This window comes from Dermacentor variabilis, chromosome 7 (assembly GCF_050947875.1).
Source record: "Dermacentor variabilis isolate Ectoservices chromosome 7, ASM5094787v1, whole genome shotgun sequence".
Lineage (NCBI taxonomy): Eukaryota > Metazoa > Arthropoda > Arachnida > Ixodida > Ixodidae > Dermacentor > Dermacentor variabilis.
This window is the reverse complement of record NC_134574.1, coordinates 175,009,457-175,027,038: the sequence shown is the minus strand read 5'-3', so window position 1 is coordinate 175,027,038 and position 17,582 is coordinate 175,009,457. Positions and strand designations below refer to the sequence as shown.

The 17,582-nt window shown below is 41.8% G+C and overlaps 1 long non-coding RNA gene across 1 annotated transcript; it reads right to left on the bottom strand.

The window, feature by feature from the left end:
• Positions 1-359: 359 nt before the first annotated feature.
• Positions 360-12,689, bottom strand: LOC142588520 (uncharacterized). Its single transcript, XR_012829725.1, has 2 exons — positions 1,938-12,689; positions 360-1,867 (listed from the first exon to the last, which is right to left on the bottom strand). It is a non-coding gene; the product is annotated as an uncharacterized LOC142588520 (long non-coding RNA).
• Between the last annotated feature and the right edge of the window lie 4,893 nt (positions 12,690-17,582).

Here is a 17,582-nt window from a genome sequence, read left to right as displayed (position 1 = left end):
ACCTCCTCATTTACACATTCCTCAAAAATTCTTTTTCCTGTGTTTGATTTCTGCTGAAATGGTACTCAGTAAATACCAGTATGGACACATTACTTCAGAGTCTCATATAAAATGCCTTTAACACATACCTCAGCATTTATTTTTTTTTTACTTTTCATTAAACACATTTTCCATTTTCAAGCTCATAATGGCAAGGCTTTACAAGTACTCCACATCGTCATCAGGATTCCCGGACTTTCTTCCTGTGCTACACATAACTGCAGAAGTGATACAATACTATAGACTGCTCTTTGGCACTTCATTCTTGATACCTTGTATTTCTCGTTAATTAGTGCACAAACAGCTCTTACACTTATATATACAAAATATAAATCAATTCAGTTTATTCTATCACATTCATTATGTAGGTTATACATCTTCAATGCATTCATTAAAAGACCAAAGCAAATGCTTACTTAACCTAATGATTTGAGAGTCTCACTTTTTTTTGCTCAGGCCAATATTTTTCATGCCGTATTGTCACAAAACAATTGTAGTGCCACACAATTTGTTTCACTTCGCCATTGGTTTGTTGAAATAGTAAATTTTTTTTTTACTTGTAGCAACAAGCACTTCAAGGCATATCACACCGTTATGAAACCATGATTATACACTATATCGTTTCAGTTTTAACTTATACATAATCCATCTTTATCAGCTATAGTCATCATTAGAAGACCATACCAGGTATTGTGCATTGTTGTAACAACTTAAAATAAATTTTCTTTCCCAGTGCTTAATTTCTTATACCCAAATATTATTCAACTGATAATAATGAACGAGAAGAAAGGAAACAGATTGCCAAATTTTTATTAGTCGTAAGAAGCCAGCAAACGCAGTCAGACATGCCTGTGCTTGGAGTTTTTGTTGGCTTCTTTTTAACTGATTACAGTACACAACAGTCTCCTTTTTGTCATAATCATTACCTTCTTTTCTGCGTGTTCATCAGTGCATATACATACCACTTCAGGCTAACAATAAAACCACAACTCCACATATACAGCAGCATTTTGAGGGAGAGAGAGAGAGCTCTTTATTAGAAAAACAGAATTTAGCCGGCGCGTATATAACCGCTGGCATGCTACTCTGTATAGGGATGGGGAATGGGATTAAAAGATTCCAGAAGAGAGTGGGAGAAAAAGAGGAGAAAAATAAATATGAAATGTCCGAGTGGACCTGATACTAATATTTACAGGCGACATGGCGGGTAAATTTAGGCTTTTGTTATGAAGGGTGTAATTTTTAAAGCTTTCTGATTATACTAATTTCTGATAGGTATTTGAACAATAAATCCAAAACCCGTCGCTGTTTTCAAAGGCCGGGTATTGGACTCAAGATGCTCGGTAACGTTAACGGTTCTTGCAAATCATGTCCATTTGTTGCTCAAAAAATTGTCTCTTGTCGCGGTACGCGGGGCATTCTCGTAATATGTGCTCAATTGTCTCTAGGTTGCTACAGTTATCACAGTATGGGTTAGTGGTAAGCCCTATGCGGTACAGATAATTGTTCGTGTATGCCACGTTCAGTCGAAGACTATGGTACAACGTCTCTCGAGTGTCGAGGAAGTGGTCGTGGAATTTTCGGTATTATTTCTGGGTCAATGTAATGCAGGAAGTTATCTTGGTGAAGCGGCAGATTCCAGATGCGGTCCTTTTCTTGATAGGCATATTTTTTTGCCATGTTTGAAGCGTCGGCTTTTGTAAAAAAATTTTCTTTTGAACTTGCGGTATTGGAGTCCATTTCTGGCAGCTTCATCCGCACTTTCATTTCCCGAATTGCTGGCATGGCCAGGTATCCACTGGAACTTTATGCAATGCCCAGCAATGACCTGTGGTGAAGATAAGCAATGTGAAATGCTGCAGGTTGATTATTGCAACGCTTGTTCCTGTTCCACATACTTTGTAGGGCTGCTTTTGAATCCGTGAAAATCCCCCATGTCTTTGGCGGCTGCTCTCGAAAGACATACACAAGGGCCTCCTTAATGCCATATAGCTCCGCTGAAGTAGATGATGTCGCTCGCTCAAGATGAAACGAGAATCATTGCCCTGTAGAGGGAACAAAAAGTCCGCATGATGAACGATGTGGAGTTGTAGAGCCATCTGTGAAAATGTGTGTTGCGGCTGCGTATTCTTTGTGCATATATTCTAAAGCTATCTGATAAGTCGCTGCTTGAGGCATTTCCTTTTTTGCACTTATTCCAGGTATATAAGGCACGATTTCCAGTGGGGACAGTGTCCATGGTGATATGTTTCGTGGCATAATTTGTGACGCCTGAGCAGGAATCGAAATAGATATGCTTCCGACGGCCTGCCCAAAGCTAGATGTAGCACGGGTTATAGAAATATCCTTTAAAAAGTGAGTCTTCGTATGAATGACGTGGCGGAGGTGAATCCGAAGTGTCTCCTGCGAAGATAGCACTTCGAGAGGCAGGCATCCAGCTTCTGCTACAGTTCCTGAGCGGGACGACCTCTTCGGAAGGCCAAGACATACGCGAAGGCAGTCGTTTCGTGCTGCCTCAAGTTTTCTCTTGCTTGTGGGAGACATGTTCTGCAGGATCGGGAGGTAATAACGTAGTGTTCCATCGACGTGGGCCTTATGGAGGAGCACCATTGATCGACAGTTGCTGCCCCACTGTGATCCGGCTAAAAATCGGAATATGTGCGACGTCGAAGAAATCTTCTCACTCAGTTTTTTTACTTGGGGCGACCATGTGAGGTTCCTATCGATCGTCACTCCAAGGAACCTTTGCGTCTTGACATATGGAAGGGCACGACCACCGAACACTAGTGGGTATTTTTCCATACACCTCCCGCGTGAAAGCCATGGCAACGCTTTTGTCGGGGGACAATTTCAGACCCCGATATATTTGCTAGCGCTCTCTGGAGACGTCGTTGGGTGGTACTACGGGAACGCGCTGCACTCCAAATGCAGATGTCGTCCGTATACAGTGTGATTTTGACGCCGCGGGGCAGGTTTCTTTTCAGATGGATGAGGACTAAATTAAATAATACCAGGCTTAACACAGCTCCTTGTGGCACTCCCTTCTTGACGGCATAAAGCACCGTGGGGCCATCCGGGGTACACATGAAAAGTTGGCGTCCTTGAGTCTTCAATCCATGCGTAAACCCGTCCTCCAAGACCAAGGGTTTCTAAAGCGTCAAGTATTGCTTCATGAAAGACCGAATCATATGCTGACTTAATGTCTAAAAATAATGCAGCAGGTATGTTTCCAGAGACCAATTCCTCTTCAATTGATGAGACCATGGCAATGACATTATCAACTGCGGACCTATTTTGCCGGAAGCCATTCATTTCCTCCGGGTAAACTTTTGTAGTTTCCAGGAATCAATTTAGTCGTTTGTAGATCATTTTTTCGAATAGCTTCCCTACGCAGCTAAGCAGAGATATGGGTCTGAAGGAGGCGTAATTTGTTGGCTGCTTTCCTGGCTTCAATATAGGAATAACTTTCGCAAGCTTATTCCGTAGGAACCTCTCCAATTATCCATGAGGCGTTGTAGTACTCCAGAAGGCGTAGGCGAGATGTGTGGCATAGATTTGCGAGCGCTTCATGACTTGCACAGTCACGGCCAGGTGATGATCGCTTGTTTACGTCACTGATTGCTGCCGTGAGCTCTTCGACGGTGAATGGTAGTTCTAAGTCGGGAAGGGTAGCTCGAGGTGGACTAGGCTGATGACTTGCAATTTGCCGGAAAGGTTGTGCCCCGTTGGAAAGGAGCCTGCAGTACTGCTCTGCCACCTCTTTCAGGGATGCGCGCTCATGTAATGAGAGGGCGATAAAAGGATAAAGCTGTTGCGGCTCTTTGCGAATGCTTCTGACGACTCGCCATATTTTGCTCAGCGGTTGTCGTATGTCCAGTGTCCCACAAAAGTCCCTCCACCTTTTTCAGTCCAGTTTGGTGAGGTAACGTCCTATATGTCTTTGCGCCCGTCGACAAGCTCTGAGGTCTTCGATATTCTTAGTACGTAGAGCCTTCCTTTCGGCACGCCTTCGAATGGCACATAACCTTTTAAATTCCTCATCGTTAGTTGGTACATTACAATGCTTAGTGGCAGAGCGGGTACTTTGTTTGAGGCAGTGAGCTATTGTTGGTATTAATTCTGCATTCGTAGTCGAAGCTGTGATCCCTTTGTCTACGGCTGCTGTGTAAGCTTCCCAGTCTATCAACTTCAGTTTCACTTTTCTGGGCGACATCCGAAAATGAAGGGCAGAGATTAGGATCGGGTAGTGATCACTACCTCGAGTCTCGAAATCTGTACACCATTCGAACATAGGGGCCACTTGACTTGATACGAGTGTGACGTCAATGCAGCTAGCAGACTTCGGATTTTTCAGGTATGCTATGCTGCCATCGTTCAAGGGCTCTATATTGTATTTTGCAAGAAGCTTCGCCAGCTTAGCACCCCGAGCACATGTATGTGAACTGCCCCAGATCTCGTTATGTGCGTTGAAATCGCCACAAATAATATGTGGAGACTGAGTGTTTGCCAACAAGTTTTCCAATCTTGTCCCGTCGAAAGGTGATCCTGGTTCCAAGTAGACGCCGATCAGGGTAAACACTTTGGATGCAATCACTGTGGTTGCGCAAACACATTCGTTCTTGTCATGTGGTGCTACGTCAATCGCAGAGGCATGTATGTCGTGAAATCCAACGAGCAGTCGGCTAATTCCATTTTGTCGCCTTGAATGATGAAAATAATAACCCTTTATCCTAAACTGCTCGCCGACGCGAGACTCGGAAATGACCATAAAAGGGAATCGGTACACTCGCGCAAGATGCTTAAAGTCTGCTAACTTCGAGCGCAAGCCGCGAGCGTTCCACTGGAATATAGTACATGTGCGGAAGTGATTGTTGGTGGACACCGGTTGCAAGACAATTGTTGGTGAAGCCATCACTGCTACTGCGAAGAATCACGGCTTTGCACCGTGAAAGAAGACGACACCAGCGGTTCTAAAGCCAGGACGGCATCTACCTCAGGGATGCTCTTAAACGATGGGCTGGCACGGAGAATAGCCTTGATTGCGACGAACATCATGGGAATCAGTATACTTGATACTTCATTTGCAGTGGTACCATCGAACAGCTTTTCTTGGTTCTTCCAGTTTTTCTGCTGCGACCTTGAGGACTCTTGTTGCTGTTGTGGGCTTGAGGTTACATCACTTGAGGGCTTTGATGGACTCTTTGCAGTTGAAGGCCTTTGCTGGTTTTCTTTCACGACTGAGGCGAAGGACTTTTTCAAAGCTGTGTCACTGCGCTGTACTGTGTCGTGTTGCTTTTGGTTTGTCGATGTATATATCACATCCGGATTCGGTGGTGGTTCTCGTCGTTTCCGCACTTTTCCTTGGATTTGCTCCATCGTCCGTGCAAGAGTGGCTGATTTCTTTTTAGGACACCCTCCGTATAACGCTGCATGCTCAGCTCCACAGTTTGCACACTGAGGCTGGGAACGTGACGTACACTCCTTATGTGTATGTGGACCAGCGCATATCTTGCAGCGGATGGGGCCTTTACAATATTTCGCTATATGTCCATGTCTTTGACATCTGAAATATTGAGTAGCCGATGCCATGTATTCTGTCACAGGATAACTGCAGAATCCAAGCGACACTCGGTTTGGTAAAGGGGCGTCCTTAGAGAATTCCAGGATGACCGAACGTCTTCGGGTTTCCGTTACTACGCCATCTATGTTAGGAACGTACAAAACTTGCCTTTTAGCAGATATGACTCATTGTTCGCTCAAATACTCTGAGGTCGTCATTCGAGTACTTAACAGGAATGTCCTCCCGCCGCATTTTGTTTTTGATTTCTTCTTGCACCACACATTCCATTGCATGATTTTTTCATGATTAGAAGGCAATACTAAGTGACTGGCGTCATTGTAAGCACATGCAAGTTTATTATTGCTCATATCGACGTCACTTAACCAACACAGCCACTCTAGTGCATCGCTTTGCAAGCACGACTCCTGCCTACATTTGAGTGCATATTACACATTTGAAACTGTATCTTCTACCTCTTAACACCTCAACATTTCGTTTTTCTTTGAATCTCTGAAGCTAATCACTAGAAAACCATACCAACTACACCCCACAACATTCTAGAATACAGTCACTCAGTCTATACAAGAACCACCCTTCCAAATTGTCTTAACCTCAGCATGTCTTCATAAAAACAGCTTGCCCTTTTTTTTTAATTCTTTTTTCTGTTTGAAGCCCCTGTATTAACACATTTTAAAACCAAACTATTAATCCTCAGTATTCTTTTTTTGCACGCGTGACAATGTTTTAATTCTGTTGTGTCACTCAACTGATAGATTACTCACCGGCACTTGCACCACTGTACACCACGTAATGCCTCAGCATTTCTTTTTTTAAACATCTTCCACCATCTCTCATGAGACATTACAATACCATAACCAAGTACTTCGTACTGCCATGAGCATTTGCTGTATATTGTTTTACGGTTATTTAACCGATTGCAGCACAATATGCTGGTTTTACCTCTGGCATTTCCTTATTACACTTTCCTTTACAAACACCCCTTTTTTATTTTGGTGGCTACTTTTTGCACAAACCACTTTAGGCATATCACACCAAATACAAAATTCTTAATTTCAGTTATATTCTTAGTTTTGTTTTTAAACTCAATATCTAATTTGATTTCTTCAAGCTAGTCATTATGTCCAGATAATGCCAAGCTCTGTGCATAATGGTTTTCTTGTGCTATTTTTTCCCCTTTTACTTTCCTTACCCCCTTTAGTGCTTAGAACTGCAGTGAACCATCGTGATCACCGCTGTGTATAGAGCTGTGCTGGAACACCAATAATTTAATGTGGCCTTGCAGTATGTGCAACAGGGGCCACGGGCACCTCTGAAGTACTGCCTGTCCAATAACTTTGTTGGCATAGGAGGACAACAACATTTTTGCAAACAGCAACAAAGACATCATCCTTATTTACACGGCAAGCTGGGCGAGTTGGTGATAGAACATGTTCTATCATGGTCCAGTTCGGCAGCGGCGCATTGAAGTGTGCACACGCTAAAGACAATTCTGCATCCTTTGCAGCCATCTCAAGAAGCGGCCGGGATAATCAGCGCTACAGGCAAGATCTGCGACCGTCAAGGTTCTACCACGTGACGAAGATAGCTGGGGGCGTCGCTGTACCTTCCCGACGGCGGACGGCTTAAATACGGTCCCACTGAGCCCAGGCGTCCAGTTCGGCAGCGGCGCATTGAAGTGTGCACACGCTAAAGACAATTCTGCATCCTTCGCAGCCATCTCAAGAAGTGGCCGGGATAATCAGCGCTACAGGCAAGATCTGCGACCGTCAAGGTTCTACCACGTGACGAAGATAGCTGGGGGCGTCGCTGTACCTTCCCGACGGCGGACGGCTTAAATACGGTCCCACTGAGCCCAGGCGTCCAGTTCGGCAGCGGCGCATTGAAGTGTGCACACGCTAAAGACAATTCTGCATCCTTTGCAGGTGAGGAATTAGTGTCGATTTGCTTTGAAATCGTCTTTGCAACTCTGCGCTGCTGCCGAACACGCCTGTTGTCGTCTTTTTTTTGTATGAAAGTGATTAAGTTGATACCTGTGCTATCGTACAATGACACCGGGGAAAGGGAAAGAGGGGGAAAGTGATGTAGCAGCCTTGATTGCAGAATTTAAGCGGGAAATGCGTGCTGAACTCAGGGAACTGAGAAAGTCTGTTCAGCACTGCAGTGACACATGTGACGATGTCAAAGACGTGACCCGGGATCTAAAGGCGCTAAGAGATGAATTAAAAAGCTTGGTATCTGAGAATCAAAAACTAAAAACTGAAAACAAACAGTTAACTCTGAAATTACAAGAGTTGGAACAGTATCAAAGAAGTAACAACCTTGAGATAAAGGGTGTTCCGGACGAGTGCGACTCTTTAGTAGCCATTCGAAAAATCTGTGAAATAGTCAGAGGCAGTTGACGAGAGGGACATTGATATATGCCATAGAGTTCCAACTGCGAACTGAACAACCAAGAACATTGTTGTTCGTTTTGTGAGGCGTGCTGAGAGAGACTCGATATTAGCCAAGGCTAAGAAAATGAAAATTGATGCAGAAGACGTTGGCCTGGTTGGTGTTAACAGTGCGATTTTTGTCAATGAACATTTGACACGCCACAACAAGCAGTTGCTTGGAGCAACAGTGGCAAAGAAGAAAGAGCTCAAATGGAAGTTTGTGTGGACAGCAGGTGGCAAGATCCCAGCAAGGAAAAACGAAGATAGTCCTGTCCTGCGAATCACTTCTTCAGACGACCTTGCCAAAATGAACTAAAGTTTGCATCAGCTAATTATAAGCTTGCTTTCTTTTTACTATAGATGAGCACGTGTGATGTCTATACAGCAGAAGTATTTACCGCATTTAAGACCAAGCAAAGTAACTTCTCTCTGATTCATTTCAACATTAGAAGCATAAAAAACAAGCTTGACAGCTACAAATTTTCTTGGAGTCTCTCGTTCTGAGATTTGAAGTCATTGTTCTTACGGAGACTTGGCTGACGATTACAGATGATACACCCGTCATTAATAATTACACCTGTATACGCTTGGACCGCGTAGGGAAAAGAGGAGGGGGCGTGGCGGTATATATCAGTCATAGATATGCTTACACCATTATTGAGGAATACACAATTACAAATGCAAATGTTGAATGCTTAGTTATAAAAACATCTCAATTTCAGCTTACTGCCATATATAGGCAACCAGCTGGTTCTAAACGCGAGTTCTTAGATTTTCTTGAGCAATTGATGCAGGTTTTTCAGACAAACAAGTTACCTTTTTTTGTTGGTGATATAAATATAAATACAGTTAGTAATGAACAGTACGCGATGAATTACAAGAGCCCGATTATGTCATACGGATGTGAAAATTTGATTTCGGTTCCCACACGCATTGGCCCTAAAACAGCTACAGCCATAGACATCTGTGTTACGAATATCAGTGTATCAGAACTAATAGGTGGAGTGATAGTTAGCAATATAAGTGATCATCTACCCGTGTTTTGCGTTACTGATCAGTTCACACGCAGACATGTTGAAGTAAGCAAATATCGAGTGATAAACGACAAATCGCTTGAAAAATTTTTTTCGTTAGTGGAGGCCATAAATTGGACTAGCGTGTATGACTGCAGTGATCTTAATGATGCTTACAAGGGATTCTACAAGAAGTTAAAAGTAAGTTATGATGATGCGTTTCCTTTACAATGTGGCCGAAAGAATAAAAAAGCAATAAGAAAACCTTGGATTAACCCTGCCCTATACAGAAGAATAAGAGAAAAAAACGCGATGTATCACACTTTTATTAGTAAGCGCGATGTAAACCAATTTAAGGAGTTCAAGAAGCTTCGAAATAAACTAACTTCAGATCTAAAGAAAGCAAAAGAAAATTATTATGAAAGTTTGTTTCTTCGCCATCAAACTAATGTAAAAAAGATATGGGAAACAGTAAACGGATTGACAAGCAGAAACAATGCCATAACCAGCGTACAAGAGATTGAGATCAATGGAAATGCGATAACAGGCCAGTGTTTGGCTAACACATTCAATGAGTACTTTATACAGTCAGGAAAGGCAGATACCGCAATTTTAGGCAGTCAACAACCAACAAGACATCAGTTCTTTACCAAATTCGTTTGTTTTGTATCACGTCTCCCCGCAAGAGACTGAAGAGTTACTTAATAGAATAAAGAATGTCGCTGCTGGTTATGACGAATTTAGGGCTGAGCCAGTAAAGTATGTTTCCAAGTTACTGAAAAACGTTCTCACGTATATTATTAACTTAATGTTCGATACTGGTATCTTCCCTGACCAACTGAAAATAGCAAGGGTTGTTCCGATACACAAATCCGGAGACAAAAACGCCCTTACAAATTATCGGCCAATATCGGTATAACCTGTTTTATCAAAAGTCTTTGAGTGGGCAATTAATGATCGCATAACAAAGTTCTTTGAGAAATATCATATCTAGTTCGCAATTCGGATTTCAAAAACACAAGTCAACTGAACAGGCACTACTTCGTGCAAAGGAGAAAATTATTCAAGGTATTGAAAATAAGGTTTTTACTTTAGGTCTTTTTCTAGATTTGCGGAAAGCATTTGATTCGGTGAATCATGATATTCTACTTCTAAAACTGCAGTGTTATGGAATACGTGCCATGTCATTGAAATTAATAACCAGCTACCTTGAGAAACGCTTCCAATTTACAGATGTTAATAATTATTCCTCGACGTTGTTAAATGTAACAAATGGAGTACCCCAAGGATCAGTATTAGGTCCTACCCTGTTTTTGTTATACATTAATGACTTAACTCAGATTGACAACACCCTTGATATAGTAATGTTTGCGGACAATACTAACGTATTTTTTACTTCACGGACAAAACGTGAACTTCAAGAAAGGCTAATCATTATCTACAAAACCTATCCAAATGGCTAAATGATAATTGTCTACAATTAAATGCCTCTAAAACTAAATACATCATTTTTTCCCCTCCAAATAAACGCGACCAACATGGCATGCATATTACGTATAGAACCGAGATTATTCAGCAAACACCTGAGCAAAAATTCCTAGGCGTTTGGTTCCAAGAGTCTTTGGTATGGTCATGTCACGTCGACCATTTGGTAGTCGATATAGCTCGATCAATAGGATGTATTAGAAAGATTTCTACATTAATACCTCTTCGGCTAAAAAAAACTCTTTATTACACTCTAGTATATTCTAAGATTGCCTACTGTTCGCTAGTATGGGGCACCACCACTCAGCGCAACTATAATAGATTAACGATACTACAAAAGCGCGTGCTACGTATATTTGAAAATTATGCAGGAGATATGCGTGACTTACCTACCAGGGAGTTATTTCTGAAACACTACACGCTTATGGCCAATCAAATTTATCTCTATAAATTAGTGCAACATATGCACACAACAAACATATACAAAGACAGTGATATGGTAGTTGAACATAAGTACGGGTTTAGGCAGCATAGGAGGACGCTTCTGAAGATTAGGACAAATTACGGGAAACAATCTAAATAAACAGAAAGACATAATAAATTGGGCAGACAGCCGTGGTAAACTTAAAAGAATGTACAAAACGTTCCTTGTCAGAACAGGATGTGTATTGTAGATTGTTTTACATTACTTTTGTTACGTTTCGCCTACGACGCGCGGTTTAGCCGGCGCGGCTGCAACGGACGCCGGGGCTTCGTTCAAAGCGGCAGACATTTTGGCCCGTTCGGCGCCGCCGCTACGCCTCCCCGCCAAGCGCGTCCAGGCCTGTTCTACTGCCACGTGTCTTCATGTGTGTGTGTGTGTGTGTATGTGCATGTTGGTGCCCACGCTTGTCGAAGCGCGGCAGCCGGGGAGAGGAGCTCCCCCAACTGTGAAGCGAGGGGGTCTGACTGGCGCCGACACGACGTATGCGCCACCTTCTCTTCCCATTGTGCCCGAACGGCGCCGGCACGACGGCTGCTCCACCTTCTCTTCCCATTGTGCCCGAGCAGCACAGTCACGTGCTCGTCTATAGAGGGGTTCCTTCTTGCCCTCAACTGCGAGAGTATAAAAGCAGCTGCCCCCCCCGACGCCAAGAGAGGCTCTGATTTCTTCTGTTGAGTAACGTGCTCTCCCGTCTCTCTACTTCGGTCAACCTGACCGCCAACTCTTTGCGATTTTAGAACAAACAAGTTGTTTTGTTGTTACCAGTCGACTCATGCTTTGCCGGGACCTTCGGATGCTTCCAGTTGTGCCCCAGGCCGCCAGGCCAACGCTACCCTTGGGGGCTTGCGACCCAGGTGCAACAACGGGCGTCAGCGCTGAGTTCCCAACAACCGGTGCCATCGGTGGGATTCCAAAACTTTCTACTATGACCATGACATTCCTGATTTTCTTTTTTTTTTCTGTTTTGTAAGCACAATGTACTGGTATATAGTCGTTATCTACATATCTGTAACAGGATAAAGGGCCTACTAGCTATATAACACATGAATCCTGTGTGACCTTTTCTATATGTATATCTATCTGCGTGATCTATGTACACATGTATGCATTTCATACTTCTTATCTGATGTATTAGAAGTCACTTTCTTTCCTTCATCGGCTGTACATTGAGTGCAACTGTAATTTTAATATAATGTGCACGTTACTGTATATGTTATTGTACGCGTAAATGCTGTATGAACTGAACGGGGGCAGGGGCCCAGTCAGGCTAATTCAGCCTTTAGTCTCTGTCTCCGCAGGAAATACCCTGAAATAAAGCGATTTTGATTTGATTTGATTCTTACGGGTGGGCAGCGCAACCCGGACGAAAGACTAGAAGTACACAATACGAGCGCACACTAGCAACTGGTTTATTTTTTCAAACAAGGGACTATAATATACAGAAAATGTAAACAGGTGTAAAGTGACATTTACAAGGATCTTAGCCTATCTTGCCATATAAAAAATCAGTTCCTTTATCCTGCAGAGTGACAGAAGTCTGGCTGAGTCGGGCGCATGCGTCAGCCAGACTTATATTATCACTCTGCAGGATAAAGAAACTGATTTTTTATATGGCAAAATAGGCTAAGATCCTTGTAAATGTCACTTTACACCTGTTTACATTTTCTGTATATTATAGTCCCGTTTGAAAAAATAAACCAGTTGTTAGTGTAATTTTAGCATACTTTTAGCATACTTTTCACTATATTTTGCTACGGCAGTTCGCAGTAACAATGAATTAAGTGCCCTGCAGGCATTTGCTTTTACGAGTTGTTTCCAGTGTCTTTGTGGCAGCGCGTCACAATGCAGCCCACGTAACCTGTGAAGTTTTTTTTAAATAGTTGCTATCTGTTTTAGTAAGTGCCATCTACCTGGACAAAATTAAAGTAATGCTGTTTCGTGTCCGATTACATGATGCATTAAAAAATCAAAACTTCTCAAAAATTGTATTCAGAGCAAAAGTGTCAATGAAAAAAATTTCACTGTGCCCTGAAACATCCCCAATCCAGCCTTCTTTGCTCAATGAGTACCACATACATTTTTTTCCCCAAGCCAGAAAGAAGTGCACAACTAGTTGCGCAGCACTTTTTCGAGTCTCTAGGCTTTTCATGTTTCAAGGAAGCACATACAAGATACGTACATTGCATGTTCATAGGGATATTTCCAAATGTTTTTTTTTTTAATTTCTCTTACTCGTATTGCATGTTTACATTTTACTCAAGCAAGATGGAGCCACACACTTGACTGATATTACCTTCAGCAATCTTTCACAAAAACATTGGATTTTTACTAGTTACCTGTTACCATACTAACCACTCTAAAGTGCATCGACAGCATGAAACAATACCACTATTTTAACATTTCATTGTTCTTCTGCATAATAATCTCCGAAGCTAGTATTAATTTTCAAAGACCATACCAAGTACTACGCACATTCACAGGCATTTCCAAATTGCTTGCTCCTGCAGGATGGTAAATTTCCAATGCAGTAATGTCGCACCCATATAGTACCACGCACGTGACAAGCTTTTAAGCTAAGCATTTCTTCGTAAAAACGCCATGTCTTTCTATCTGGTTATCAGCACACAAACCATGTTTGGGCATATTACAAGACCACATCAACAACTGTGCATTGCCAACTGATATATGCACTCAATTGGTCTTAAATTTAGTTTTTCTGTAAGGACACAATGTCTGTTCTTTTTATTGTTAGTGATCAGCAGACCAAGCACTCTAAAGTGCATTAACACCATCTATGAATCCATACCTTTTATTTATCTCAACATCTTACAATTCAAGACTATACCAAGTACGCAGCATGTCCATAAGGATTGCTTAAATGTTTTATTTGTCCTGCTACGATTTCATATGCCGCAATGTTGTTTAACTGTTAGTGCCACACCAGCATTGCTTCGTAAAAAAAAACTTCTGGCTACTGATCGACGCACAAACCATTTTGAGGCACATCACACCAAATACGATACCCATTAGTCATATACCACAACTTTGCATTTCTAACCTTTTCATTGCATACACTTCATGATTTCATAGCAAATAGTGTGCATTGTTAGAATAATTTTTAAATCTGCTATCTTCCACTAACAATGAACACTTTTTATTGTTTTGTAACCAATGTTACTTATTAGCGTAAAAAAGCACTCCTAAAACCAAACTTCCACATGTTTACACCTCAGCATTTTCTTATATCACTTAATGTACTGTGAACTTTACATCGTTATACATTTCCAAATCTGGTACGTTCTTGTGCCGGAATATCAAGCAAGTCGCGTAAGAGCAGCCACTTTCTTATCAGTGCACATATCACATATGAAAACATACGTTCCATACCTGAATATATGTTTTTAAAATTTTTTTCCCACATCTTACTTTGGTTAAGACCATCCCAAGAACTTTGTTTATAAGGACGTTACATTTTATACCATATTGCAACACAGCACCCTATTTTTCCTTTCTTTACAAACTGAGGCATAGTAACATTACTTAACCATAGCTCCATAAAGTCGGAATTTTATATTTCAATAAGAGGGCAAGTTGAACTAGTTGGTCTACGTTTAGGAACACAGACATGGACACAAAGAACACGACGGGACACAGCGCAGCGTTTGCATAATGTCTCCTCTCCCAGCATATTGCATGCAGTTAACTCAATGATCCGATACAGCAACATTTAAGAAGCTGCTTTTTGCTTCACATTTGAAACACCATTATGGTCACATGTCAGTGCAGAAACCACACAGCAGCACTTTGGCTACACTATGAAACCACGCCATCCTAATCTTACATCATTTTTCTATTCCAACTCCTGGAATCGGGCATGATTCATCACTCAAGCTAGTTTATTGAAAAACAGTACTCTCAAGTGAAGCTAGCTTAACAGACAGTACTCTCAAGTGAAGCTAGCTTAACAGGAGTCTTTAAGCAACTATCAGGCATTGTTCAGGATATCATTGGCCTTAGTGAAATTAGAACTGGTGAGACAAATGGCCAAGTATGCTATAGAGGACTTCCAGATAAGAAGCAGTATGGAGCAGGTTTCCTAAATCATGAGGACATAGCAGACAACATTGACGAATTCTACAGCATTAATGAGAGGGTATAGCAGTAGTTCTAATAAAACTTAACAAGAGAGATAGATTAAAGGAAGTAAAAAACTACGCTACAACCTCCAGTCATGATGATGATGAAATAGATTAGTTTTATGAAGATGTTAAATTAGCTATGAGAAAAGTGCAAACTGAATATACTGTTGTCATGGGCGACTTTAATGCAAATATGGGGAAAGAGCAGGCTGGTGAACAAGCAATTGGCAAGTACAGCTTCAAGTTTAGGAACACTCGACAAGATATGGTAGAATTTGCGGAAAGGAAGGAGCTGCTAGTAATGAACACCTTCTTCAGCAAGCGTAGGAACAAAAAGTGGACTTGGAGAAGCCCTAATGGTGAAACAAGAAATTAAATTGATTTCATACTTTCTGCCGATCCCAATGGATGTAGAAGTGTCAATGTATAAATTGGTCAAGAAGAAAAAGGCCTAGACACAGTAAGGCTAAAAGCAGACCAATTCAGGCTGGTACTTGCAAACAAATATGCAGCCTTATAACAGAGAGACTAAGATGACATAGAGGTAAAGATTGAAACCGTGACGAAGCTGGCTTCAGGATCAGCAATTGAAGTGGGAACTAAAGCACGAAGGCAACTAGTAGGTAAGCTCTCCTAAGTAACGAAGGACCTAACAAAAAAAAGGACAAATGAAAGTGTCCAACTCAAGAGACGGCAGAATTCACGGAACTGTCAAAACTGATCAACAAGGCGAAAAAAAGGGATATTCAAAATTATAATGCGAGAAAGACGGGATGCTGTAAAAAATGGACGCAGCATAAAATCAGTGAGAAGGGAACTTGGCATAGGACAAACCAAAATTTATGCACTGAAAGACATGCAAGACAATATTGTCAACGATCTTGAAGATGTAGTAAAAGCAGCGGAAGAATTCTGTACTGACCTGTACAGCACCCAGAGCAGCCATAATACTCTCTATTCGAAGTAGCAATGAACGGGTTACAGAGGCTCCGCTCCTTCTATAATACCTAAGTTAGAAGGGGATTGCAAGACAAACGGGGAAAAGAGGCAAAAGTTGGAACAGTTGATTTATAGAGATGGAGGAGACATAATGCTTGAAATATGGTGGCCCTCTATACGAACTGCCATATAGACTTCAAGGGCCCGAGAGAACTGGAAGAATGCAAACATTATACTAATCCAGTGAAAGGGAGACGTTTAAGGTAATCTTTAACAGAATAAGGGCAACAATGGAGCTCAGTCAACCAAGGGAACAAGCTAGATTCAGGAAAGGATATTCTAGAATGGATCACGTCCATGTCATGAATTGGGTAATCGAGAAATCCACAGGGTACAATCAGCCTCTTTACATTGCTTTCATAGATTTTAAAAGGGCATTTGATTCAGTAAAGATACCAGCACTCATAGAGGCATTACGCAATCAAGGAGTACACGAGGCTTACGTAAATATTGCCACGTACGAGTTTGTGCCGCTGCGGACAAAAGGACCTTGGTAGGTGAAGAGAAGGTATAAGTGTCTCAATGTTCGGTAGATGGTGTTAACCCTGACTACTGAGCTACAACCTTGAAACTGTACATATTGTAAATACATATACCTTCTCCCCTTAACAATATCTTGGAAAATATCTACAGAGATTCCACAGCTACCTTAATTCTCCACATGAAAAGTTGGAAGATACCTACAAAGAAAGGGGCCACACAAGACACAGCCTCTCCAATGCTCTATTCAACTCATTTTTATATTTTTTCGTTGTTCTTACTTCACTGCTCAAGCTAGTCACAATTACAAGACCATACAAAGAACTTTACTTCTCCGCTGTGCCGAAATAGGTGGCAAACCATTTATACCTCTACCACACATATTTGTACCTCTACCCCCCCCCCCCCCACTTCCTTCCACACCACTATAAATCGGTATTCTATATTTAATATTTTTTTCGCTACACCTTTCATTTCAAGCTAGTCATTATTAGAAAACCATACCAAGTACCCTATTTCCAAACTTTAAGTAAGTAACACAAACCAGTTTTTTTTACGCAGCACAGGATATAAATACCCCGTGTCTCCTCTTCTTTCAAGAGAGAGAAGCGACCACTTCCACAATTATTTTCACCCCTCCTCTGTCTGAGGGGTCTGAGGTCAGAGTGCTGTCTGAGGTTGTCTGAACGCCTGTATAGTTTCCCTAACGGCCGTCTGCGCACGTGAAGAACCATTTAGACATTGTTCTATATTGAGTTACCCATTGCGATCAGCAAAACACATCCATTGTGGATAAATCAAAGAAGTGTTAAAGGTATGCAGGGCCCTCTGGGCTGTAGCTGTCAGCGATAAGGTAGCCTCGCCGCCTATGGACTTATCTGACTGAGCTATGTCGAATGCTCGATTGCCATAGCCAGAAGTTAGAATCGT